General features: G+C 32.6%; 1 long non-coding RNA gene across 1 annotated transcript; it reads left to right on the forward strand.

Annotated features, from left to right (window-relative positions):
* Window positions 1-9,321: 9,321 nt before the first annotated feature.
* LOC123656722 lies at window positions 9,322-17,028 on the forward strand. Its single transcript, XR_006743584.1, has 2 exons — window positions 9,322-9,413; window positions 16,935-17,028. It is a non-coding gene; the product is annotated as an uncharacterized LOC123656722 (long non-coding RNA).
* Window positions 17,029-20,270: the final 3,242 nt, after the last annotated feature.

Here is a 20,270-nt window from a genome sequence, read left to right on the forward strand (position 1 = left end):
TCGTTAAATTAAAGTTTGATAAAATCGTAGAAAATATAAACGGAAAACTAAAAACTACAAAACCAATAGCTTGAGAAAGTCAGTTGATAAACTTTTTGAGATATCCATTTATCGAAGTATATAACCCTTTTTAAAAGTCTGTTTATATTGATGTCATTGGAAAAGCTCTCAATTAATTTTAATGAATCATGACTAGGGGAAGCTATAACTATGACTACATAAAAGATATTTTTATAACGGAAATGAAAGAATTTCTACGGGATATTTTTTCCATATTGGAGAATAATAACTCAAGGGTTAGACTTCTTTATATCCTGTGTGATAATAAAAGTTTTAAGGTTTTTTTATACATTTCTTTTATGAGATAAAAAATTCACGAATCAAGGTTTTTATATAACCTTTAATATTCCGTAGGATTTATTAATAAAATCTTATATATATCTTATATCTATATAAGTAAAAATGAATGTTGCTAAGCGCATAACTCGAGAATGGCTGACCGATTCCGCTATTTTAGTTTTTTTTATATCTTCTTTTAGGCCTATGGAAGGTATTATAACAAAAAAAAAAAAAAAATCGAAGTCATCAATCGGAAAACGTTCCATTAATTTTATTATAAACTAGCTGACCCGGCGAACTTCGTATCGCCTAACACAAACTTTATCGTATGGTATTAAAGTTCAAATTGACTTTTAGATATTATCACAAATCTTTTGTATGGGAGTATAGAAAAGTGTTGTTTTTAGACTTTTTCAGGAAATTTAATTTTTTTTTTAGAATTTTTCTTTCCGTAAGAACCATCCTCGTACTTCAAGGAATATTAAAAAAAAAGAATTAGCGAAATCGGTCCAACCGTTCTCGAGTTTTGCGCTTAGCAACACATTCAGCGACTCATTTTTATATTATAGACTATTGACAGAACGAAGTCTGTCTGAGTAGCTAATAACTATAATAAAATTCCCCATTGTAGTTCTCTAAAATCCTATTTTTTTGATAAATATTTTTATTCATTATTTCTAATTCAATAACCGTAACAAATCAATATGACTTTAGTATAATTTAATTTATATACCAAGCAAATAATACACTCGTAAAGCTGTATAAATTAATTAAACAAGTAACTGAGCATATTTAGTTACGCGTCATACGAATGTACGATTTGGGAATATTAACTGTAATCGTTTGATAATTGCAACGCGCGTGGGAGGAAACTGCAGCTGCGAACAAATTAATAGACCTACTCAAGACTTAAATGTATAGTTCATGTATTATATATATAATACATGAACTATACGTAGCATATACATATGTATATGCTACGTATACTTTTATTATAAAGTTAAATAGTTCTAAAATTTCAACATAATCTTGACAATAAAGCAACATATTAACACACGAAGAGCCGAGAAGTATTAATAATTCTAAATAAATTGAATTTTCTATTTTTGTCCAAAAAAACATGAGTGTAATTATTATTTTAAACACTAATATAAATATTGATTTTTGTCTCTATTGTAGGTAAAATTCAATATTTTGAATTAGCAAAGTAATACGAGTAAAAAGAAAATAGTACGTTTACTTTCATATCCGTGGATTATTATTCAATGCCCATTGAAATTTTACAAACAACAATATTTTCCTTTTACGTATTTCAACTATTCTATAGTAGTATTATTAGTAGTAGTATTTTATAGTGTTAACAGAAATCAAATATAGCTTTCAGGTGATGCCATTTTGCACAAACTGTTAGGTCGTTATTAAGTCTTTAAACTGAGGTAGGGCACAGCAGGAATTTCCTGCTCAAAATATGGAGCAGCCCGACTGGGGTAGTACCTCGACCTTACAGAAGATCACAGCAAAATAATACTGTTTTCAAGCAGTATTGTGTTCCTGTTGGTGAGTAAGGTGACCAGAGCTCCTGGGGGGATTGGGGATTGGGTCGGTAACGCGCTTGCGATGCTTCTGGTGTTGCAGGCGTCTATAAGCTACGGTAATCGCTTACCATCAGGTGAGCCGTACGCTTGTTTGCCGACCTAGTGACATAAAAAAAAAAAAAAGTCTGGAAAAGTAGTCGGTTTATATATAAGACCAAAAAAAGGTTATTTACAATTTAATACAATAATTACAAAGTATTAGTTTTATGACACACATATCTGTTGTAGATGCCTATTTGGCGAGATATAAAACATACTTATTTAAGAAAAATCGTTACAGAGACAGTAAGACAAAACTCGCAGTTTCACCCGAATTAAATATTAAAACTTGACAGATTTCTTTAAATTTATATTAACTGCTCCTCTTGAGTTTATGTATAATGTTTATTCGCCTACGAATTTTCTCAACAAGCGAGTCATTTGACAACCAATTACCGCTTTCGTCAAACTAACATTTTAAGTTTTATTATATTCGTTGAATATATCAGCAAGATTGATGCATTTTCGATAAATATACATGCTAAAAGTAGTGGTAGTTCATTTTCCGTGAGCTAAATAGACTCTCTAGCCGTCATAGCCATGATTTATGTAAATGCGACCACATAGATGTAGCACGCGACTATTTTCATAGTCGTTTGACAGGTATTCCCGATGCCATTTGAATACCAAAGTAATGATGTTTGGGCAAGACGCTTAAAGCATTTTGAATAATCGTCAAACATACCATGCATTTGTGTTTAGGCTATAAACGTAACTGTTATGTTGTATTTTAGAATTAGATATTTTTAATTTTGGCTAGCCCACGTCGGGTGCCAATTTTCGGTTGTTTTTTTCTTTATTGAATATTTTATTGTATTATTTATCTATACAAATGAATTGGGGTGTCTTTTTGTTATAATAAAACAACCGCTTTTAACTAAAAACTTTAAATAACTTTTTTGTTAAATTCCACGCGGACGAAGTCGCGGGCACAGCTAGTCGATCAGCTAGTCAATCACTTAGGTACTGTTGTTCATATTTATTGACCGACAAACAGTGAAACATTTATTTATAAGTACTATGAAAGCTATAAGTTAATAATTCTTCTTAAGGATTTAAAAATAGATTATTTTGTGTTATATAAAAAATCTTAAACTCCTTACTTGTGCCACAGACATAATAGCCTTGTCAAGGACAGTAGGTCATCGCCTCCTAGACAATGGTGTTTGTAAGACTTTATCGTCTGCCTGATTCACGAGATAAGATACATTGCAAATGACTGTCGAGACGTTCGTATTGTTCAGAGTTATCTATATTTACAATTTTGACTGAGAAATCTTCAGTGTTGTTAAGATTTTGTAAGCACTACCACTAAATATACGGTTGGTTCCTGAGGAAGAATCGATTTTTTATTTATTTATTTAGTCATAATTCAACACCAACAAGTAGTACAACAACAAATACAAAATAAATAAAGTAAATATCGGTATCTAGATAATTGCCTACTTTTTTACAGGTGTCCTTAAGTTACTAAGAATATCGTCAACATCGAAATAAGTCAAATTAAAGATTGTCGATTTTGTATACAGTAATGAATATTCGAGATTAAATTCAGAACTTATTGTCAAGAACTAAATTATGAAAAGTAAATTAAAAAAAAAACAGACGTAAAAAACATTTAAGAAAAATATATTAAAAGTGAGCATCAACGGAATTTAGAAGATGGTCCAATTTTACAGGTGTTCGTAAATTACTTACAATATTAAAAACGTAAAATAAACTGAACAAACAACCGACCATGTAACAAACAGTAAAAATTCAAAATACACATCAATATAAATATACAAAATAAAATCTAACATTAATGTCAGAGAGCAATATTAAAACAAAAAGTCAAAAACATCCAAAGTTTGTTAACATTTAGTGTGAGTGTAAAAATACAAATTACGTTTTTACAAAATAAATTAATTCGAATTAAGCTAGTAAGGCTACATAATTGTCAAGCTATAATATTGGAAAATATTCAGATTTTATATGATCAGATATGATCTTCATAAGTCTGAGTACATAAAAAAAATAATGAATTTTATATTTGTCTATTTGCTAATTTGCAATTATTTTTTAATTTGCTGAAATTGCATTGTTTCTTAAACTCCCAACGAATAAATAAACGCTTGACACTCGACGGCGCCCATTAGGATTTTCACCTGTGTCGGGGCCGGAACACACACAATACACAAGCACAAACGCCTAGACCACGACAAATATCTATATGGCCAATAAAAATGTCTGTCGTGAGCGGGTATCGAACCCGCGACGGCTAGCGCAACAGCCAGTGCTGTGACCGCTGCACTAACGTGTCGTCAATCAAGCCTAACTTTTATTAACCGACTTCCAAAAAAGGAGGAGGTTCTCAATTCGACTGTATTTTTTTTTTTTTTTTTTTTTTTTTTTTTTTTTTTTTTTTTTTTTTTTTTATGTATGTTACATCAGAACTTTTGACCAGGTAGACCGATTTCGACAAATTTTGTTTTAATCGAAAGGTGGTGTGTGCCGATTGGTCCCATTTAAATTTATTTGAGATCTAACAACTACTTTTCGAATTATATCTAATAATGCGTTTTTACTTGACGCTTTTTTCGTCGACCTACGTTGTATTATACCACATAACTTTCTACTGGATGTACCGATTTTGATAATTCTTTTTTTGTTGGAAAGGGGATATCCCTAGTTTGGTACCATGATAAGGAAACCAGGATCTGATGATGGGATCCCAGAGAAATCGAGAGAAACTCTTGAAAATCCGCAATAACTTTTTACTGGGTGTATCGATTTTGATAATTTTTACTTTAATCGAAAGCTGATGTTTATCATGTGGTCACATATAAATTTTATCGAGATCTGATAACTACTTTTTGATTAATCTTTGATAACGCGTATTTACTTGACATTATTTTCGTCACCTTACGTTGTATTATACCTCATAACTTTTTACTGGGTGCACCGATTTTGACGTTTCTCATATAAATTAAAAGCTACTATTCGTCACGTGGTCCCATTCAAATTTAATTGAGATTTGATTCGTAATTTGTGAGTTATATCTAATATTGCGTATTTACTTGACGGTTTTTTCGTCACCCTACGTTGTATTATACGTTATATCTTTTTACTGGGTGCACTGATTTTGATCTTTTTTGTATAAATCAAAAGCTAATACTTGTCATGTCGTCCGTTTTAAATATGATTGAGATATAATGAGCAATTTTTGAGTAATCTTTGATGACACGTATTTACATGACGATGTTAAGACGACTGTGGTCATGTTCAATACTTTGCCACAACGCCATCTATCAAAATGTTATGAAATTACTTCGTTCACTATCGATCAAATTACAATATTCCACTAGAGTAGAGAGTAGCAGTTTATTCGTTATAAATATATTTGAGCTTTTAATTTTTGAGTTATTGCTAATACTGGGTATTTACTTGGCTATTTTACGTCGACCAAAGTTATATTAACCTCATTACTATTTTACTGGGTGGACCGATATCGATGATTCTTTTTTTAATCGATAGGTGGTGCTTGTCATGTGGTCCCATTTAAATATAATTGAGATTTGACTCGAACTTTTTGAACTATATCTGATATGGCGTATTTACTTGACTGTTTTTGGAGTTTTCTCCTTAAGAATCGATTTTCATTTAAGGCCCCGGAATGAAAAAATTGAACAGTAAAATCTACTGAACGAATGACCTTGTTAGAGATGGCGTTCAGACGTTTTCTAATAACGCAATTAGGTTCCGATAGATGGCGTTATTGCATTCATTTATTTACAATTTGATATAGTAATAATATATTTCTTAGACTAGTAAGCCTTTTTGTGCCTATTTAGACAGTTGATCTGAAGGGGTAAACTCCAGTCGTGCATCGGAGCTGTGTGAAAATATGAACATTACATATTTTTAATAAAAAAGACATAAACCGTAATTCAATATAAATCCGCTTCAACTAAAAAACCCGCCGTAATAAGCGATGTCAGCGCTTCACGCGAATCGACGACGGGCCTTTTATGAAATTTCTGCCTACAATCGCTAACAAAATGTTAGAAATAACAGTAGGACATTATATAATTCTACAATTTTATAATGTCGCGTTATATGGAATACGAACAAAGTATTACTATTTTTTCGTCGATCTACGTTGTATTACTCTTCGATGTAATTGAAGTCGGTTTTTTTTTCGTTTGCGAGCAAACACAATTATCTTTACTAAAAAAACTTGTCATCATAATTAATCTGATACGTATTAATTGTATTATGGTGTACAATAAAGTCTATTGTTATGTTATGTTATCTTCTAATACTTCGATATACTTAATACCTACGATTTTATTTTTGTGTTACCCCGTTTTTGTGAACCGTGGCGCCATCTATAGTGATCGCTTAAACCGAAAATAAAAATCATCATATCAAAAATTTCGCTCTAGCGGGTACATCTTTCCATAGCTTAATTGGCTAGAGCGCCGACACGGTCAGTCGAAGACGCGGGTTCGAATCCCGCTGGAGCGGTCAAGTTTTGATATGATATTCAAAAATGTTTAGAATTCCTAATGTGGGGGTAACACAAAAATAAAATCGTAGGTATTAATAATAGCATGGTGTCGTCTCCTGTCAAAGATTTTCATTGTAATATGAAACTTTGAATAGTTACGGGTCTCTGTAAAGAACTCACTATAGTCGGCTCCACGGTTCGCTTAAACCGAAAATAAAAATCATCATATCAAAAATTTCGCTCTAGCGGGTACATCGTTCCATAGCTTAATTGGCTAGAGCGCCGACACGGTCAGTCGGAGACGCGGGTTCGAATCCCGCTGGAGCGGTCAATTTTTGATATGATATTCAAAAATGTTTAGGATTCCTAATGTGGGGGTAACACAAAAATAAAATCGTAGGTATTAATAATAGCATGGTGTCGTCTCCTGTCAAAGATTTTCATTGTAATATGAAACTTTGAATAGTTACGGGTCTCTGTAAAGAACTCACTATAGACGGCGCCACGGTTCGCTTAAACCGAAAATAAAAATCATCATATCAAAAATTTCGCTCTAGCGGGTACATCGTTCCATAGCTTAATTGGCTAGAGCGCCGACACGGTCAGTCGGAGACGCGGGTTCGAATCCCGCTGGAGCGGTCAATTTTTGATATGATATTCAAAAATGCTTCGATATACTTTATAAGAACCTGCCGATAGTAATTTTTTATAGTGCAATATCTATATATTAAATAAATAAAAATAAACGAGCAAAGTAAAAACTCAAAATGTCTATTACAATATCATATCGTATACACTTCAGAATACATTTACAAAGCTTTTTTTTAAGCATCTCATTAATAATTATTTATAGGTATAATAAAGGTGTTTCTTTCTGTAATTGATTCCATCGATTTCTCAGTTAGGTTTGATTGAATTGCTGTGCTGTAGGATAATATTCAAACCGACATCACGCTACAACACACATAATGTACAAAAAACGACACATAAGCTGAATACTAAAGAAAACAAAAGACCTCTAATCGTCAAATTTACATAGATATTGTGACAATGTTTCCATATCATAAACAAACTATTTAAAAAATTAATACAGAAAATCCTTGCATGGCGTTATAAATAGCAGTCATATTGTGCATCTTTCGTAAATAGAAACTCAATAATAAATATCGAAAACCTAAGATGTTTCTCATGCATATTACATATTATCTGCCTCATATATGTATGCTCTATCTTTAGTTAGATCAAACGGACTTGACAAACACTATTTCGGTGCATACTCCAAGAACTTAAGTGAACTTAGTGTGAATAAATCAATTAATCTGGTATAAGGAATGCAAGGAAATACGGTATGTTGTTAAGGATTGACAAGTCAACTTTAACCTTTATATAAAACCATACCATAACTTTAACTATTACACTAAATTTACGATGGAAAATTTGCAATATCAACACGTACCAAATATAACATAGTAGTAATTCAAGATATATATGAATACGTACAGAGAAATCGATCTAGGGATGAATTAAATGTTCCGTTCAAATATTGGAACCGAATTTTGCGATTACTTCCTGGTCTTGGTTCAAAGATCATCATTTCATCATCATCATTCCAGCCTATTGCAGTCCACTGCTGGACATAGGCCTCCACAAGTTCGCGCCAAAAATGCGTGAACTCCTGTGTTTTGCCCATAGTCACCACGCTGGGCAGGCGGGTTGGTGACCGTTGGTGGTTCAAAGGTATAAAAATACAATGCGATATTTTTAATGTCGTATTTATGTTCGTATCAAAGAGACGACTCTGCGCATAGTTTTCACTCGTTTCGCATTAGCCTGTTATATCCCACAGCTTGGCATAGGCCTCTTTCCCCATGTAGAAGAAGGATCAGAGCTTAATCCACCAAGCTTCTCCAATGCAGATTGGCGGATGTATTCCCTACTATGAGTAACGAACGCTATCAGGTGTACATGAGAATAACCGGACCGACGGCTTAACGTGCTCTCCGAGGCACGGTAGGGAGACCCACAAGGACTGCACAAACACCCAGACCACAGCAAACATCTGTATGGCCAATACAAATGTTTATCATGTGCGGTGATCGAACCCGCAACCGCCAGCGCAACAGCCACACACAAACCAGTGCCGTGACCGTTGCGCCAACGCTTCGTCAACACACTCGTTCGTTAAGTTTCGTTATTAATCAAATAGGCTAAACACGCGGTTACTGATACATGATATGAGACATGGTTACTTATTTTGTGGACTATATTTTTCCTATTTGTTTGTTACTACTCGTATTTAATTTAATATTTTATTTATTTAATTATTTAATTTTGAACAGGCTTTCTAACACTAAACGCAAAATAAACTATAATTGTTTTTTAACCTTAAAAGATTAAAACTTCTATCTCTCCGACTATGACAATTTTTTTACTAACTATTATATATAAAATAGATCTTTGTTAGATAAATAATATATAACGGCTACTGCAATAGCCGCCAATTATCGAGTGTATTTTTAAAAACCTTACTAAGTATATATTAATCTGGTTTTGTATTTGTCAAAAAATTAATGGTTACTTATGTAAGTAAAAATTTAATAGCGGTTACATACGCATTTAAAATAATATGCTTGTTTTATATTTAAAAAATAATTTTTTAATTTATTTCTGTTTAAACAATAACACAATAATACTGCTGTTACCTATTGAAGAAAAAATATAACAATAGAGTATTGAGCTTTAAATTTGACTTATAAAAATAGTTTTTGTACTAATAGTTTAATTACAAATAGTTTTTGTAACTAAGTTAAATAAAAACTCAAATGAATTTTAATTTAGCAAGATCATCAATCCTTAATTGTGAGGTTAAAAGTTGATTAGATGTTCAAAAATGAAAATCTTTCGCTGTCGTCTTAAACAAGATTAATAGCGGTCTTAAATTGCTCCTTGTTTTGACAAGTGTCATAATATTTAAGTTCAACTGTCGGTTGAACTTTATTTTTTTATTAACATTTTAATCTCAATTGCCCTGATATTGACGCAACTGCGCTATAAAGCCGTGAATATTAATATTGGAACTAGTGAATTGTAATCCTTGATATAAACATTTCACGAGAAGATTCCCGATCACGATAAATTATTGTATACTACACATATGTATATAATTATATATAATTGTATACTAATATTAGTTTCTGGGAGTTGGTGTTTGTCTTGTATATTCCTTATTACTAGAGACCGTTTAATCTATACTGATATTATAGAGCTGAATAGTTTGTTTGTTTGTTTGTTTGTTTGTTTGTTTGAACGCGCTAATCTCAGGAACTCCTGGTCCGATGGTGTTAAATAGCCCATTAATCGAGGAAGGCTATATATTATCACGCTATATAGGCTATATATTATCACGTTCGGAGTATCGGAGCACCAATGAAGAATGTTTCAAAATCGGGGTTTTTTTTTTTTTCAAGTATTCCACGCGGATGTAGTCGCGGGCAGAAGCTAGTATAAGATATTTGTGCACGTACATTAACAATATTTACTCAGGTGTGCATTTTAATAAAATAAAGAAACGATTCACGCTCAACGGCCCCAGTAGGATTTTCTCCTGTGTCGGGGGTCCGGTAACACACACGATACACAAGCATAAACGCCATTATACACATATTACTTTTAAATATAGAACTCTGAATATAGTGTAAATTGGTACGCTACGTTGTTTACATTGTTGGCATGCATAAGCCGTATCGATTGCATTCAGTGAACGTAATACTTCATGCGAGACCTTGGTTTCTCGTAACCATTATATTTTATCACATATAATTCATTCAAATCATGTTAAACCATTTTATTTTAATTTACGCTTAAATTATGTTTAACTGACTTCAAAAAAGGAGAAGGTTACTCGATTCGACCGTATATATATATATATATATATATATATATATATATATATATATATATATATATATATATATATATATGTATGTTCGGGGAAAACTTCGTCGTTTATGAACCGATTTTGATAATTCTTTTTTTGTTGGAAAGGAGATATCCCAAGTGTGGTACCATGATAAAGAAACCAGGATCTGATGATAGAATCCCAGAGAAATCTAGGGAAGCCCTCGGAATTCGTAGTGACGACTAGTGCGTTTGTAAATTTTTCGTCTACTTACGGTAAAATATACACTGCTAAAACAATACTACGCTCAAATTGTATTGTGGTCCTGAGTTATGTAAGGTAGCCAGAGCTATATATATATATATATATATATATATATATATATATATATATATATATATATATATATATATGGCTGCCCTGCCCATTTCAGGAGAAGTGTCAGAAACTGGCTGGACACAAATTATCCAAACAAATGGATAGGACGAGATGAGCCGTTGTCATGGCCAGCAAGAAGTCCGGACCTAACCCCCATGGATTTTCATATCTGGGGGCGCATGAAAAGTCTTGTCTACAGCGAGCCAAGTCCAGTTTCGTCTGTGGAAGAATTAAGAGAAAGGATTGTGGATGCAGCAAATAAAATGAGGACAACATTGACCACTCGAGTAGTGAAGACTGGTCTCCGTAGAAGGATGCGACAATGTATTAGAAACAGAGGCGGCCATGTTGAACATGAACTGTAGAGTAAGAAAAAGTTGTGTGAAAACCTGATTTAATAAATGACATTTCATGCTTACCTATTGTTTTATTTTACTATTTAGGGCTAAGTATTAATTTTCTTCTCCACTGTCGCCTATGAAACTAAGTTTTTTTCAATGCATTTAAATAAAACCCTAGATTGTTATACCTCGTTAGATAGCTGATGAAACGTAGATATTTTAAAACACATCTGCCGAACAACTGCCATAATATTTTTCTTAGATATCCCTTAGAGAAAAATAAACTTTATAATATATTTTTTAATTTCTTAACCTTCACTTGTCTACTACGGCCTTTTCAATTAACTTATGCACTATTTTAATGATTGACGTCGTAAAGCTTCTTATTAGAGATGTAAAAATGCAGTAATAATAATAATAAGACACACAAAATAAACAAAATTAAATTTAGTAGCCTAAAAATCGGCAATTTTCAATAAAAAATTAAAAGTCGAATATCTCGAAAAGGGTTAAGTTTAGGTTAGGGTATTTCATAGTGAAATAAGTCAGAAATGATGGGTACTTCAAGCCCTTAACGGATCTAGCACGACTTTTCCTGTAACCCTGTATATGGTCGAATTGAGTAACCTCCTCCTTTTTTGAAGTCGGTTAAAAATTTGAACATTTAAATCACTAATAAAATAAACGTATTTCAACGAACTATTGTATGTTCAAGTGTAAAGTAACGCCAACATACAAAGCGCATTCGCTACACATCAACTTGGTACAATTCGTTACTCTATATCGGTGTCAGGGTACCTGTATACTTAGCGGAAAGGTTTAAATATAGTGTTTGTTCCAAGGCCGGCGGTATTAAGACTTTCAGAGGCCAAATTACGTTTAATTTTCTTTAATGCCACACTCGTGCCGTTATAAATCGTATTTTGTAACGATTGTTCATATACTTCTTTACTAATTTAATTGCGGTTCTGTTTAATTAATTCTTTGTTTATTTGATGTTTCGAGTATTTGTATAACAAAACCATTCCTTCACGAGTCGTTTGTGTGGAATTTATTTACGTGTTTTTTGCTATTTTCTAATAACTTTGGTCTTCTGCGACCTTAAATGTAATATTCGGTCGGTAAGGTAAGGTGAGAACATAATTTTTCGAAAACGTTTAATGAGAATAAATTATCTATAATTAAGTCACAATAGACTTATTTAATCTTTGAAATCTGACCTACTTGCTTCCTAGCTTGTTTTTAAGTTTACATTTTTACTATTTATTGAATGGTAATTATAGACATTGGCAATATATTTGACAATTCTTTTTAAGTAAATATCGTTCAGTTTCAATCAGCCTGCTTTCGTAAGCTAATTTCGTAGCCTAGGCGTGGCATTACGACAGTATAAATTATGCGTAAAAATCTGTAAGTATAAAAATTTAAGTTTACAATCATTTTAATGCCTCTTGACTCACTCACGTTAGTCTATCGCAGTCCACTGATGGATATAGGCCTCCACAAGTTTGTTATTTATTTTTATATCAAGCCTATCGATATTGTTATTAAAATTAATGCGACGTGCATTTTAAAACAACTAAATACGAGTTCTTTACTGAAGTAAATAATTCAGTTAGGAACATTCTATAGTTTATTAACTACTGTTAAATCTAGACAAATAACAGCGCTGCAACGTATACTTTAAAATAAATTTACTATTGCACAGTATTTCGTAATGCACCACTATCAAACAATATCTGTTTCGTGTTATTACGAAGTGGAATAATAGAGATTATATTAACAAAGACATTTCAGTGTTAATAACCTTTAGTGGGCACAAAGGGAATCTTTTAATCAAATTTATTGTGTAATAACCATTACTTATCCCAATATAAAAGAATAAATTACCTGAATTAGTCGAGCCATTCTCGAGTTTATGCGCTTTGCAACATTCATTTTTATTTATAAATATAAGATAAAGCAATACTGTAACATCAAGTTTAGATTGAGCAGATGAAGTGACGAACATTCCTGTACTTAAGTCACAATTTACGAGTACTTGTTATGTAAGTTTTAATTTGATGAATATATTTTTTTATAATCTATACATATATAAAAGCGAAAGGTCACTCGGTCATCACAAAATCTCCGAAACTATAACACCTACAAACTTGAAATTTGGCAGGTAGGCTCCTTATAAGACGTAAACATCCGCTAAGAGATGATTTTACGAAACTCGACCCCTAAAACGGGGGTTGGAAGTTTGTATGAAAGTCCTATGTTTTTGAAGTAAGAGATTTGAAATTTAAAATGTAAGCTCTATAGATGGTGAGAAGGTGTCCAAATAATGTATCTTTAGAAATCCATTTCTTTTTGAGGTTAAAACGGAGGATGGTAGGTTGACTTACTCATCACGAAATCTCCGAAATTATAACAGTTACAAACTTAAAATTTGGCAAGTAGGTTCCTTATAGGGCGTAGAGATCTGCTAAGAACGGATTCCACGAAATTCGACCCCTAAGGGGATAAAACGGGGGTTGAAAGTTTGTATGAAAGTCCTATGTTTTTGAAGTAAGAGATTTGAAATTTAAAATGTATTCTCTATAGGTAGTGAAAAGGTGTTCAAATAATGTATCTTTAGAAATAAACTCCCTTTTGGGGTTAAAACGGGGGATGGTAAGTTGACTCACTCATCACGAAATCTCCGCAACTATAACAGCCACATACTTGAAATTTGGCAGGTAGATACCTTATAAGGCGTAGACATCCGTTTAGACCGAGTTTTATGAAACTCGACCCCTAAGGGGGTAAAACGGGGGTTGGAAGTTTGTATGAAAGTCCTATATTTTTGAAGTAAGAGACTTGAAATTTAAAATGTAAGCTCTATAGATGGTGAGAAGGTGTCTAAATAATATATTTATCTTTAGAAATCAACTCCCTTTTGGGGTTAAAACGGGGGATGGTAGGTTGACTCACTCATAACGAAATCTGCGAAACTATAACACCTACAAACTTGAAATTTGGCAGGTAAGCTCCTTATAAGACGTAGGCATCCGCTAAGAACGGATTTTACGAAACTCGACCCCTAAGGGGGCAAAACCGGGGTTGGAAGTTTGTATGAAAGTCCTATGTTTTTGAAGGAGAAGAGACTTGAAATTTAAAATGTATGCTTTATAAATGGTAAGAAGGTGTCCAAATAATACATGAAATGTTACTCAGAGTGATAAGCATTTCAAGTGACTGAAATAAAAAAATAATTTGCGTTAAGCATCTTAATAGTAATGCATATCTTCATAACCACGCGGACGTAGTCGCGGGCAACAGTTAGTGTATTAAAAAACAAAGTCCCCAAAAGCGTATGTGATCGAGTCCCTCAAAATCTACTGAACGGATTTTCATGCGGTTTCACCAATGGAGAGAGGGCTTCAAGAGGAAGGTTTACGAAACGGATAAGCCGATTTTGATGAGAATTTCACTGGAAGTTTGCCGGGAAAACTTTGTGACAAACTGATTTTAACGCGAGCAAAGCCGCGGGCACAGATAGTATTTATAATTTCATTTCTAGTTTTAAACTTTTGATAAATATGTTTTTGAAGTTTTATCAACTGTATTCAATATTGACGGATTTATCAATGTATGATTGATGCTCTTTCACGAAAAACTTTTGAGAATATATCTACGAATCTTGATATGTAGATAAAGGTCGAAAATAACATTTAAACAGTATGCATAAACGCATGCAAAATCAAAATTCTCACGGGAACTCCCGTGGAGCTGATATAGCCGTAAAACAGTATATTACAAGCGTTGTAACATCGATTTAGCCTAACCGGGCGTGTGATTGCATTTACTACTAACGATGATCACTTCTGTCAATTAAGTTTTACGTACCACAGTATAACAAAAAACGAGATATCTGCTTTCGTTACTATCTAATTATTTGTTTATGGTTTGTGTTTTCACCTAATATAAGTGATTATTCGTTTAGCAATCGGACAGTTCAGCGTTGGTTCATAACTTCTTCATAATGATAAATAATATATACATATAATAAATTAATACATAACTTCATATTTGGTATCCCTTGCACTGGGTATAAGTTCCGACGAATGATTAATTATTCGATCATCGATTTTTCAAATTTATAATCTAATTAATATAAACCTCAAATGATATATTTAGTATGTGAACACAAGTATTTGCTATTCATGCCACGAACTCAAAACAAAGACAGGATACCTGAAAACCGCAGACGCTCGCATATAAATTTATTCGCAATCACATCTTTTCCCGTTTACGTCTGTTACATACACAGAAGTCGAAAGGAAATTCGGAAACAAACACTATGTGTGTAGTATAGCCGTATTTAAAGATTATAATAATTGAGGTAGGTCCCCGTTTGAGGAAGGTACTTACCTTAATCTTACAGAAGATCACAGGTACATAAAACTGCCCTAAAGTCGTGTTGTGTTCCTTGGTGAGTTTGGTGGCTGTCGCTTCTGGGGAGGATCCTGTGTAGTGTCGGCAACGCGCTTGCACTTCTGGTGTTACAGACGTCTAAAGGCTACGTTAACCACTTACCATCGGGTGGATCGTACGCTTTTGTGCCGACCTAGTCGTAAAAAAAAATAAGGTAAAGTCGTAAGATAAACTATTCAGTTTATAAGAAAACCAATAACTTAAAATTAGCGTCATAATATTGATATTGTGTGAGTTGAAAGCAATTACTTCTTTTATAAATAACACAGATGAAAAGTAAACAATTTACACTTGAATAAGTTAAATAAAAAGAAAAATGTTCTAAAGTGAGTTGCAAAACAACGACTCAAAGTGGAATGGCTACATTAAAAATTAGATTTATAGTTTCTATTTAATATTGAAAGAAATATTAGACATTAAACTTAATTAAGCTAACAACTATTTTTATTGATAAAATCCTCTAACTTATTAAATGCCGCAACAATTTCCTGTCTAACAACTATTATTATAAAAAAAAAAAACTGACAAGTCACTAATTTCTAGCGTGTTTAAAAGATTATTGTGATTGGCTCGTGTGACGTATTTCTTGTTTGTAACTGTCATTATTGTAATACATTACTATAGTACTGTCATAAACTTGTTTAAAGGGTTTATAGTTATTATACGTTACGCTTCAGCCTGTCATATCCCACTGCTGAGCATAGGCCTCTTTCCCCATGTAGGAAAAGAATCAGAGCTTAATCTACCACGCTGCTCCAATGTGGGTTGGCGCATACATTCCCTACTATGAGTAACGATCGCTATCAGGTGTACATGATAACAACTGGGACAGACAGCTTAACGTGCTCTCCGAGGCACGGTATAACCTAAAAATAAGTTCTGATTCACAATTTATATTGGGACGATGGTTCTCTTAACATCGAATTTCTCAATTTCTTCTTTAGTAAATTTTTGTGAAGTTTAGTGAGATACTATTATTAAACAGATGGGAAAATAATAAGAAAATTACTAACGTCACACACGTAGATTTAATATTAAGCAACCAAATCGGTCTAGCTCGATCGCTTGCATTTCCGTTGGCGGTCATCGCCTGTGCCCGGTACGTTGACTCCGCTTTGTCTTGCCAGTTCGCAACCCCTACACCCACGCGCTAAACGATCGGATGCGGCAATTGTTCGATTAAATCGACGATAATTAGTTCCAATTGCTTTGTCTTTAATGTTGTGCAATAAAAACGATGAACGCTGATAAAATATGCTTTTTATCTTTTTTTTCCATCTAATATGAAATATTTAGTTTACGTAATTGATTAATATACTTGGTTTGTATATTTCGTTACTTTTATTATATACAGACGGATAGTGCTCAGAGGGAAGCTTTAATAAAATTAGTTTCCTTTTCTTTATATAAATAGCAGTGAAAATAAAAGATAATAAAATTTTTATGTGTCTGCTCCGGTATACGAGCGTACACTTCACCACTTAATTTATTTACATAGAATCGTCGTACCATTATGATCTCACTGTCGATAGGGACAAGAGCCACAGGTAGGTAAGGATAGCTGTAGTAGACAGCTTTGAATCGATGCACAAATTCTTCTTCGCTCGTTGCACATTGAGTTGCACTCTCAGTTGAGCAGACGCCACGCTGTGTCGCGGTCGCGACGCGCCACGCGCTCTTTCAGATTGCCCCGCGTGAGTTTACGACTCCTCCAAAACTTTTTTGTATTTTATTGGTCCCTGTACATTGTACGGATTGTATAGCGCCGCTTCTGTCTAAAAGAGGTTTGTTTGTTTTGTTTTACAACATCATTAGTGCACAGAAATAATCGAATGTTTTGATCGTTGACATAATTTTTTTTTTATCGGTCAATGTGATTGTATCGATGACATTCAAAGAATTTTAACGAGATATATACCTAAAATATATTTAGTGTGTATTTGTTTGCGACGGCGAAATGACAAGTAGAAGTGAACATTGTTTAGCGTAGAAATACGAAGGTAAATTTGAAAAGTTTGACGTAACCAAACTCCCAGGTGTATTTGTGTACATCAAGTTAATACTTTAGAACTATTACAACTCAGTTACCACAGCCTGGCTACAGAGAACATATAATACTTAATGTATCGAAGCTTTTAATAAAATATAAATATATAATGACACACGATAGCTGAAACTAAAAAGCGGAAAAAATTATAATGATTAGCTCTTGTACAATGTAGTAGTTTTAACATACTTTGATACTTTATAGATAATGCTAAAAATATTAAGTTATTTTCAAGATTCTACTATTTAACAGAATCAGTGATAAATCTTCGTGAAACTGACAATTAACATTTGTTTTTATGTCGACTTTTACATTTTTATTTAAATAATTATGTATATGCACTAACTAACGTGTAGGTGAATGCCCTCTGACATAATGAGTGAAAGCTTTGGTAAAATTAACTTAAGTGCAACTGTCACCAACCACATGGCACATCAAAATTTATTACCTAAGTAATAAATTTTCATAACAATAAAAAATTTAAATATGCTAAGATTATTAGTTAGGTTTATATCATTTACAAAATTTAAATGTTAAGATTTAAATGTTAAGATGGTCTGGGTATTTGTGCAGTCCTTGGGGTTCTCCCCACCGTGCCTCGGAGAGCACGCTAAACCGTCGGTCCCGGTTGTTATCATGTACACCTGATAGCGATCGTTACTCATAGTAGGGAATATATCCGCCAACCCGCATTGGAGCAGCGTGGTTGATTAAGCTCTGATCCTTCTCCTACATGGGGAAAGAGGCCTATGCCCAGTAGTGGGATATTACAGGCTGAAGCGTAAATTTTAAGAATATAACTTTGAAAAACAGAAATAGTTTTACACTACATATCTAAATAATTAAAATCTTTTGATTATATGGAGAAGAAAGAGTCTGAAATAAGAAATTTTATTGTTATTTATTATGTATAAATATTTAAATGGATAAAGCAACTGCGCTAGCGCATATATTATTTTATTTACACGTATGATCATTTTCGTTTTTTGCCATTTTTCAAAATGTAAATGATATTTTATATTAAAAGATTAAAATAGATATTTTACCCGTTCTAATTTATATGCATTGAAATATATACGATTTCAGTTGACTTTGTAAGTAACTTTTCATAAATATTAAATTTATTGGTTTGCCTCATTTCAAGGTTTCGAAGCCCTAACAGACTCTTAAAAATATAAATGGGACAAATCGAGAACAAACGCTGCAAGTTAAAATTGGCTTAAATAAAAACCTTTGAAGTGTTTATTATTGCTTAATGGCTATTATTGTTAATTTTCGTAATTAATGTAGACCAAAGTTTAAGATTTTTCTATTTGAAACATTAATGTTTCCATCCGATTATAGAAGCCATTGACGGTAATGCTTTTTAACGTGTTAGTGCATCAAATTTTATACCTATAGTTCAGATTGTCTCATACGAAGTTGTATGGGGGAATAAAAATCATATATGGGGACGATAGGCGCTATATTGTTTTGTCATTAAATTTTTAATTTAATCAATAGTAGTTTTTATGTACTCAATACTCATATCTTTGTGTATGCAGAGACTTAATACGGCTTTAATTCTAAATATTTTAAAAAATACAATCGAATAAAGAACTTCTTTTCATCTAAATTGTTGTATGTAATATAAAATATTCTTTTTATTTTGAATTCTATTCGAATATTAAAAACTTTTATATTATTCACTTTAAAAAAATCCTTAAAACGTTTATTAACCTATATATTTAACATATATATTAACCATGATTACGAATTAATCTATTAGTTCATAATCATTTTCTGTCTCAAAAAGATATCTTTTTGTACACAAGGAAATCAAAGTACATTAGTTTCACGTTATACACTTCGTACTAACTATAAGTTAAAAGTATGTAACTTATCAGTTCGATCGATGGGATTGACGCGTGACGTCAGTAAGGTTGAATCGATTCCAGCCCTCATTAGAGACTGATTCATAAATAAATAAATATCGCACACAATTTTAAGTACATCGTTATTTTATATGACGTTGGCGAGTTGAAGCAGTAGTTTTTAGACAGCATGTTTCCTAGATGTGGTGGGATCAATTCTAGCTCATGATAAATGTTTTTTCAAGTCATACAAATGTATGTCGTTATGTGGGCATTTGTGTTGTTTGTATGTGAAGAGGCATTTTAGTATTATGTTCTTAATGTCACTTTATTGTTGCATAGTTATATATTTTTTAAGAATTTGAAGTATTTACTTAATTTTATCGTGATGGAACTTATTGTTATATCGTGGTCTATTTTTTATTTCAAAATTCATGATATGTAGAGATATTAAGCGTGCAACGGCTGATATCATAGATTGTTATCATCCTAGCTATACAACTTCCCAAATGTACATAGGTTCCCGTTACAGCTGATAATATGAATGATAATGTGTGTGAACCTTGATAAGGTTTCGCCGAAAAGCGAAGTCTAAAAACTAAAGGTTTATATTTAGGGAAAATAATTTTAATTAAGGCAGAGAGAAGCAAAATTAGACAATTTGAAAATGTTCCAGTAAAGTCGTTAATGTAGAACATTGATCATGTCTAGAATCAAGAAGCCTGAATTCTGTAAAATATTTTAAAGTTCGGCGTTTACGCTTGCCAAGAATGGCAACTTTTATTTGTAAGTAAGAAGTCAGGAAGAGAAAATTTCCGGAAATGCTA

Source organism: Melitaea cinxia, chromosome 9, assembly GCF_905220565.1.
Source record: "Melitaea cinxia chromosome 9, ilMelCinx1.1, whole genome shotgun sequence".
Lineage (NCBI taxonomy): Eukaryota > Metazoa > Arthropoda > Insecta > Lepidoptera > Nymphalidae > Melitaea > Melitaea cinxia.